Raw genomic sequence first — 9,820 nt, 5'->3', positions numbered from 1 at the left:
CAACGTCACTACCTCTGAACAAGTTCATAACTGTATGTGTCTAGGCTATTAGTGAAAAAGAGTTATAAACTAACAAAAATTTGGGAGACCAATCAATTCTGCCATAAAAATATATAATTATTTACATTTTACGGGACTTTTCTAAGGACAACGTTACACCTTATCTCCCTTGTCTTCTTGCAGATCGCATAAGAAATCGAAGAATCAAAATTTAAATTAAACATATCAATTTGTCACATCATTGATAATTAAATATAGCAAATTTACCAGAGTTTCTTTGGATAGTCTGAACTCCTGAACCAGTAATAAAATCCTTGGTTCCATTAAAATGATTTTGGTGTATCTGTATTCGTCCCAAGCGTAGATACGCATCAATAAAGTGACTATCGCAAAAGAATAAATATTTATACTTTTTTCACGACTCAACCTTCGCAAAGGTTGTACGGAGGTTTTTAAAAATTTTGCCAAAGTTGATGGCGTGCGACTGAAAGAGTTTTTTCCTACCGGTTTTTTCACACGTCTTCCCTTCTCGTATCTTAAGAAAAATCTCTTCAAACCTCTGCTACGTATTGTTACGCAATAAACCCCTAATGGAGATGGTGGGTGACGGCAGCTGGACGGCGTTCGCTAAAGAAAAACCTGGAAACGAAAGTCGCGATGAGGTAGATCACGGAATATCTAGAAGGGAAGTAAGGGTTTAAATAGAGGCCACCTTCGAGAACGATTTCATGGAGTCAACGAGAGAATCCGATCAAGTTGCGCCGGAATCATATTTTATACCTAATCGTTGTGTAATTAGTAGTGTAAATTTGAGTTACTAAGAAATAGATTGTTGAGTTTTACCACTTTTACTTTAATCACGCTGATTTCAGAAACATGCTGATCAACGTTTCAGCATGTTTCTGGAGTAAAGAAATCTTAAAATCCCTGTACTTTGGTTGTTTTCAAAGTATCATAATGTATGGAGTAGAATACTGGTTTACATCTTCAGAAGCCGAAACACTCAAGAGTATTTAAGCTGCAAAAATGGGCAATAAGAATTCTGGTTAATATAAGGAAACGAGACTCCTGCCGAAATCATTTTAAAAGTCAGAATATTTTGACGCTTCCTAGTCTGTGTATTTTCAAAGTGTTGTGCTTCATATCATATGAAAATTCGTAATAACCATATTCTTGTATTATGACAGTGTTAACTTTATAATGTACTTATTAATTATTATATATTTAAAAATCCGAATAACGAATGATGAAAATAAGTAGGAATGCGACATATGTGTAGCAGAAAAAATGTCATAATATTTTACACGATTACAGTTCGTCGTCTGAGAACTTGTTTGATCTACAGACCAGAGCGCACTCAGTTCAATGTCGACTCTAAGTGTTCGGAAACGATTTGATTTATAAGCTATGATCTGTGATCTAATACACATTCTAACCGGTTCCGACCATAATTTCTGCTGTTTCAACTTTCGAATTCTCAGTTTTTCGAAATTTTAGTTTGGGGACTTTTCAGTTTATTCCTATTTATTTTTCAATTTTTGGATTTTACAGTTTCTCAATTTTTCAATTTCTCGGTTTTCAGTTTTTCTCTTCAATTTTACGATTTTTAAATATTTCGATTTTTCAATTTTTGAGTTTTATAAACTCTTTATTTCTCGATTTTTCAATTTATTGATTTTTCAGGTTTTTTGGTTTTCAATTTTTCTATTTTTCCAGGTTTCGATTTTACAACTACACTTTTTTGATTTTTCGATTTCTCAATTTTTCAATTTTTTAATTTCTCAGATTTTGGACATTTCAGTTTTGGGATTTTTCTGTTTACTTATGATTCAATTTTTCGATCTTACGATTTTGCAGGTTTTTGATTTTTCAATTTTTCGATTTTTTTAAGGTTTCGATATTTCGACTTCACTTTTTTTATTTTTCGATTTCTCAATTTTCGATTCTCTAGATTCTCCGTTTTTGGATATTTCAGTTTTGGGATTTTTCAGTTTTTCGATTCGTCAGTTTTTCTTTCATTTTTCAGTTTTTCGATATTTCAGTTTTGGGATTTTTCAATATTTCTGTTCTTCGACTTTTCCATTTTTGACTTCTTTCGATTTTTCGATTATTAGATTTCTCGATTTTTCGAATTTTCGATTATTTTAATTTTTCATTTTTTTCTCACTGTTAATATCATACAGTGTATCGAAAACAACCACAAAAATTGTCACTAAAAACATTTAAAAAAAATTCATACAAAATAGAACACAGTGTTTCCAAAACGTTTTCCCGAAAAAAATCCATTGGGTTATTACGATTTCAACAATATTCTTAATTTAAGACGTTTTGCTAGTATAAAACACAAATAAAGAGTTAATTCTTAGTTAAACAAAATATGTAAAATCATCTAAATATATACCAAAAATATTCACTTATTAGTCGTTAGAGGAGTTAGTCGCTGACCATCATAGAGTTCGGACGCTTGTCGGTACATCAAAGGCTTTACCTACTTCCGGCTAGCCGTTTGTGTTTAGCCGCCGGACAATAATTATAAGAAAAAGTTAAGAATAAGAGAAGAGTTATGATGACGGATGCGAACGGTGGTGCTGATAAAGTGCTTTGCTGGGTATGCAATAATCCAGCTGTAAGAAAGAAAATTTATTGTGGTGATTGTGGGGTTTGGTCACACTTAAGTTGTGCGGAAAAGAAAAAATGTTGTGATTCTGGTAGTGCCGCCCAAACTTCAGATATCGAAGATGTAAATTCAGTAAAAAACCTAGTCGCTACAATCAATTCGTTGACCATGATGCTAGCGGACGTTAAAAAAGTGGTTGGTGACCTCGTCGAAGAGAACAAGAAATTGAGACAAGAAATCGAACTGTTGAAAGATGAAAAATCCCATGGGCCATGCGTCCTTTCGGATGGAAAAATTCTCGAAGAAGTTGAAGAAAGGGAGTTTCGGTCTCACAACATCATAATTAGTAATTTACCGGAGTCTCAAGAAGAATCCAATGAAATAAAGGCTGCTGACGATCGCAACAAAGTAGTCAACTTAATTTCAGCTACTGGCATTGGTGAAACTGAGATATTGAAGACTGTAAGAATAGGAAAGATCTCTAATAAACCGCGACTGATAAAAGTGACACTCTCTTCATCGGTTGTTGTCCGAAAAATTGTTACAAAATATCGAACCAGGAACGGCATCTATGTTAACCGGGATTTGACGAAAATGCAACAAGATGTGGCGTATAAGACACGTAAAGAGTTTAAAGAGAGGGTCAACAAGGGGGAAAAAACATTTCACTTAAATATTGTAATGGTGTTCCTAAAATCGTGACAAAAAACAACCATTAATCCTACAGACAAACACAGTCAATCTTTCAAAACTCTTAAAGGTATATATCAAAATGTCCGTGGACTTAACACAAAAACTACTGATTTTTATTTAAATGTCTGTTTAACTGATACTGACATAATTCTACTAACAGAAACCCGGTTGCACAACGGAGTAGCAGACAGTGAGTTGTTTCCTCCTGGTTATCAAGTATATCGCAGTGATAGGCCAACTAGAGGTGGAGGTGTTCTTTCTAATTGCCGTGAAAGATATATGCTCATGTACTTCTATAAATTTAGTGTCACCTATACCTGAATGTGAACTGGGGCCTATTCCACCATTCACTTTGCAATTTTGCAGTTTACACTTTACACTTGTCAAACGTACTTTGCGTTCCACCACACCCATCATAATTTATTAAGGTAAAGTAAAATGAAAAGTGAAAAGTATAAACTTGACGTTATTTTTCCTAATTTTCTGTTCCACCATTATAAAATTTTAGAAAGTAAAAGTGCAAAATTTACTCATTTTGCAATTTAGACGCAAAGTGGTCTATAAACCTTGCGTTGTCAAAGTGATTGCAAAATGATAAGAAGAATATTGTTTTCAAGCGATGAATCTAGTGAAAATGAAGATGAAAGACCACCAAGGCGAAAAATATATAAAGAAAGGGTACATTTTACCATTGAAAACGACTTTGATTTTAAAGAAGCATTCAGATTAAATAAGGTACAAGTGAAGTATGTCTTAGACAAAATCGGAGCTAGGTTAGCCCTTGCAAATACTATTTGACTGTTTAATACGTATTTGAAAATTTTTTGGAAACTGAGTTTCTGCTTATTGTCTCCTTTATTTATTTTATTTTATTTATTTATTTTATTCTATAATGTCTCCAACAGGCCCGAGGCCCAATTACAGGAAACATGACATACGCAACAAGAGTTACAGTAAAAATAATTTCAAATTGATGAATAATTTTAAGAAAATTTTTGGAAAATGTTTTCCTATATCTTTTAATTCAAATTCATTCAAATAGAGACTGTTTTAACATTTTTTCCATTACCGTTTTGAAGTGATTTTCTTTTCATTATTTGACTTACTATAAGAAAAACGACTTCTGTTGCGAAATGTCCTGAGAATTCACTATTTGCTAGAGCTATTTTCATTTTAAATAGAATCTGTTTTAAAATGTTTGTGAAATTTTTTGTAAATTGTTTCTGCGTCTATCATCCCGTTTATTCAAAGAGCTGCAGTAAAAATAACTTCAAATTCATAAATTCGTAATGTACAAAATTTTTGCACAATAGTACTTTTTCATGCATATAGAGCCCCTCTTATTTTTTTTTTAGAAAATTTTGGAAAAAGTTTTCCTATTTCTTTCAGTTATTTGAAAACATTAGCAAAAACAACTTCAGATGCGTAATCTGCGTAAAACATGTATTTTAGTATTTTTTTTCCATTCGAATACAGATCCTTTTAAATTTTTCCCAATTAAGTTTTGAAGTGATTTTCTTTGCATTATTTTCTATTGATTGACTTCACTTAGGAAAAACGATTTCAAATCAAATGTTCAAAGAATTGACTATTTGCTATAGCATTTTTCAATTTGAATAGAGTCTGTTTTAATAATTTTTTGGAAATTTTTTGCACTGTTTTCTGTTTATTAACTCGTTTATTTATATTTAAAGAGCTACCACTAAAATAAGTCCAAATTTGTAATCTATAAAGAATTTCTCACATCATACTGCTTTTTGATTAATATAGAGTCCTTAATTTTTTTTAGAAAATTTTTGGAAAATGTTTCCCTATTTCTTTCAGTTATTTGAAGATCTGGGGTAAAAATAGACTGAAATGCGTAATTTGGGTATAACTTATATAATTTAGTAATACTTTTCTATTCTAATAGAGAGCGTTTTAAATTTTTTCAATACCTTTTTCATTATTCTCTATTATTTGACTTCCTTTAGGGAAACGATTTCAGATCCGTAATGTCCAAAGAATTGACTATTTGCTAGAGCTTTTTTTTATTTGAATAGAGTCTGTTTTAGTATTTTTTAAATCAATAAACTTTGCAAATTTTAAATTTTGAACGACTTTCCGCAAAGTACTTTTCAAGTCTTGGTGGAACAAAAACACTTTGCACTTTTCAATTTCTGAAAAGTGAAAAGCGCAAAGTTTTCAGAAATGTTGGTGGAATAGGGCCCTGGCGCTACCGAGCTCGAGCTCGGTTGAGCTATATAGATTGATTTGCCTAGGAGTTGGTGGGCCCCCATCATCGGCTTTTCCTCGCGGTCCTGCGGCCGGTGGAGATCTGAAACAGAAAAAATGCGCTATGCGCTGGCGTTAGATGTGCAATACCTTGGAGGCGATGCGGTCGGGAAGATCTCCAACACAGTGGCGGCTCGTGACCTAAAATTTTGGTGAGGCCACACCTTATGACGTAAAAATAGTTAAATACATATAATTTTTTTTATATCTGTAAATTACTCTACTCTGTCAGTTGAAAGTGATACCTGAACATTTTACAAATCACGATTCAAAAAATTTCCACTTCCATTTTGCCCACACTTGGCGACTTACTTAAGGAATTTGAAATTGTAAGTTGGTTTTATACGTCAATACTAGATGAAAATTTATTGAATCACGAATTCGCCATTTTTTGATCACAGGAAATTTCAATATAAAAAAATATTAACAAAAATGCACCACATAATCAACTGTCCGGCAAGAACCGACGTGGAGGTGTAGAGTTTTCTTGCCAGGAAAGAAGGATAGGGCAGAATAGGAAACAGGAATGATAACAAGTGGAAAGGTTAAAACAAAGGTAAATAAAAAATGTGGCAAAACAATAGTAATATAAGTAAAATGAAAACTTAATAAAAATTCTAGATTTCGAACAACCGCTTCAAAACCGTGGTAAATAACAAAAAAAGATTTATAAATAATATAAACAATAACAATATTTATGGATTTTGAACAATGCTTCAAAACCTTTAAAACAAAAATATAAAATCTAGAAGCGAATTCTGAACAAAATAAAAACTAAAACAAAAATTGAACATGGCATGCATACCCATTTAAATTTGTTTATAAATAAGTGGAATTCTCCGATTTTTTTGTTGTGCGAAATGATTTATAACTTCTTGGGTAAATTGCTCTGACATATTGTTTTTGACAAGTTCTTTTTCTATTGAAATCTGGCACATATTATTCAATCTGTCTTGGCCAGTTGTATTTCGCGCGTAATTCTTAATACGTTTTAATGCAGAAAAACTTCTCTCTACAGAAACTGATGTCACGGGTAAAGTTACTACTAAACACAGCAGTTTATACAATTCTGGCATGCAACTTTGAAGATTATTGTCGTATATAAATTTAATCATTTCAACCGGTGTCCCAGAAGTTTCTAAAATTTTGTCGTTATAAGCCACAATTAATTCATTTTTTAATTGAATATTATCAAAAAAGGGATACTGCTTAATCAAATCATTTAAAAGTCGGTCGGGAAAATTTTTGGCATAAGACGGAAAATTAGCATTATTTAGTAAATCAAAAAAAATCAATTTTTCTAAATCAAGAAATCTAATTTCTATTTGATTTATTATTGTGTCCAAAATTTCAAAAAAAATGTGCCGAAGTTGCTGTTCTTTATTGGGTAATTCATCTGTTCTGCGACGTTTTGGAGTGGATTCTTCAGTGGCATCTATATCAAGTTTTTTATAAATGTTATTGAAAAAGTCATCACATCCCCTAAAAGCACGTAATTTAGATAAAAGTGCCTGTAAATAATTCCTCGCTTTAGTGATGTCTGTCAACTTTTGTTGTAAAACAGAAAATATGACGTCAGTTTGTTCAAAAATCAATTTAAACGTTTCTAGCAAAAATAAGAACTTATGATCTTGTAAACTATTTTTTAAACCTACCGCTTCTCGAATTGAAACTGCATCAAATTCAGAGCTGTTAATTATAAAGCCAAAAACTTCAATTAATTGTTCTTTGTAAGCACAAACTGTAAAAATTGCACGAGAGCTAAAATTCCATCGAGTTGGTGCGCTAGTTGGTAGACGGCTTCCACAAATTTTATCTAAAACGCTAGTCCTTTTGGTTGACTTTGAAAAATAAGAAGAGAATCCCGACAAAGTTGAAAAAAAAATTCGCACTGCTGGTTGAATGGTGCTACAAGCTTTGCCCAATACTAAATTTAAACGATGTGCATAACAATGTGTAAAAGTTGCTTGAGGTGCCACACTTTTAACTTTTAATTGTAATCCACTGAGTTCCCCAGCCATAACCGCTGCACCATCATATGTTTGTGCTATTAATTTATCTTTTAGATTGTATTTACTGAAATTATGTAGCAATAATTGAAATAAATCTTCAGAAGTTCGTCCAGAACTAACATCGAAAAACCCCATGAATCTTTCGACAATTTTACCGGAGATAACGTAACGAAAAATAACTGATAATTGCGATTTACAACTTATGTCAGTCGTTTCATCAATCTGCCAGGAAAAAAAAGGAGCTTCAAAAATTTGTTTGCTAATGTTCTTGTTTATAACAAAAGAAATTGATTCAACTAACTCGTTCTGAATCGTTTTTGAAGTACCGGAAAACACGGATTTATTGTCAGAATCTTTTTCCAAAAAATTTCTCAAACAAGTGTCATATCTACTCAACAATGAAATTAATTCTTTAAAATTTCCGCGATTGAAAGACGTTTCTGACTCGTCATGTCCTCTAAAGGGAAGCTCTTGTGTGCACAAAAATATAGCAACATCAATTAACCTTTTAATAATTTCTCTATTTTCGCGAACTTTGGCATTAAAATTTTCTATTTCAATTTTGCGAGCAGAATCTAGAGTACTGGCAATATTCTGTTGGCCGAGAAGAACAAACTTGCAAGTAGATGAAATGTGATCTTTACTTTTGGAATGTTTTTCCAAGGAACGCGACAAATTTTTCAAATCTGCATATCCAGTTTTCCACCAAACCGATTCTCCACTATTCGAGAATAAAATACATGGCCAACAGAAAAGTTTATTGACAATTGTACTCCCAGCAAGCCAATCATATTTTGTGTACCAATTGAGACTGAACGCCCTGGTTTTTTGTTTTTCTCTTTGAATTAATGTTAAGCTTAGATCTGGACATGGACGTTCGCTTTCCTTTACAAACAATTTATCTTCGTATGTTAACTTATTGAAGGGACATTTATTCACGAGGAAGTTAACAATGTCATTTGTATTTCGAACTGTGGAGATTACCTGAGTACCAGATGGGCCTGCATCCATGTTCATTATTATTTAATTAAGTACAAATAAAATTAATCGGAGTATCCACAATCCACCCGTTAACCAAGTACCGAACTCTATAACGACAATGACTGAAATTTAAAATTAATGCACACTGCAAAATGCAAGAGTAGGAGAACCAATCAGATAAGAGCTGCTAAAGCATTTGATTCCCATAGTAAGCGGTAGCGGTAATACTCTCCGTTGTAAAAACTTCGAGCCTCCTAGTCCCATATTTTAATCAACCCGTGAGGCCGGCCTAAACGCATGATAATACCAGTGATGAACAATACCAGTGATGAATAATACATGATTGGTTAGAATGACGCTGCGCCTTTATTTTGTGGTTGGCATAGAAACTTCAGTTGTCGCGCTAATTTTAAATTACCCGTACAACAAAATGGTATGGAAGAAAAACATTTTTAATGATTATGTATGGTGAGGCCCTGCCTCACCTGCCTCACCTGACAAGCCGCCACTGTGAGTAATCTATTTGGTATTTGCATATATGCTTAAGCCTATCCCGCACGCGTTAGTGAAATGTAAGTGCGGTGATAGATGATTTTCTCTTTCTCTGCGATTCCTACATTCCTTAACAAAACTTTTATGTAACGCTTTCAAATCCCACATTAAGAGGAGGTTTTACCCACACGGAAAGTAGCCCGTGCAATGGGTTATGATTTGTCGAATCATTGATTTATTAATGGTTAAAAATAGTTGAAAATTTAATTGAGTGTTGTCAAAGGATATGGCATTTTGTCACCGTTCGAATTTTTTAAATCTGATAAATAACTGTTGTAATAAAAATTAACAAAATCACATAAAATTGGCTTAAAAGAAGCGTTTGTAACTCGGCAATTAAATGACGCCTTCGAAAAATTCAAACGGGGGCAGCAAGATGACTTATAGGTAATGTACTACTCATATTAAAGATTAAAAAAACACTTAAAATAAAACAACAAACACAAATCGTAAATCAAATAAGTATAAATAAAATGCATACTTAGTTTTTGTTATGTGAGATGCATATCTACAAGTACATTTTCAAGATAAATAAAAGATGTGTGAAATGACATTGGTAATGGTGGTCAAGTTAGTTACAGTTAGTAAAGCCTGTATAGACAATTAAGCCAGGCTTAGGTTTTTACAGTTAAATATGTATGAACAAAACAATTTCAAATGTGCTGATGGAAAATATTCTTCCCTATAACCT

This window comes from Zophobas morio, unplaced genomic scaffold (genome assembly GCF_036711695.1).
Source record: "Zophobas morio isolate AGI-343-1 ecotype UQ-CSIRO unplaced genomic scaffold, CSIRO_AGI_Zmor_V1 ptg000030l, whole genome shotgun sequence".
Lineage (NCBI taxonomy): Eukaryota > Metazoa > Arthropoda > Insecta > Coleoptera > Tenebrionidae > Zophobas > Zophobas morio.
The sequence above is the reverse complement of the archived record's forward strand: the minus strand, read 5'-3'. Positions refer to the sequence as shown.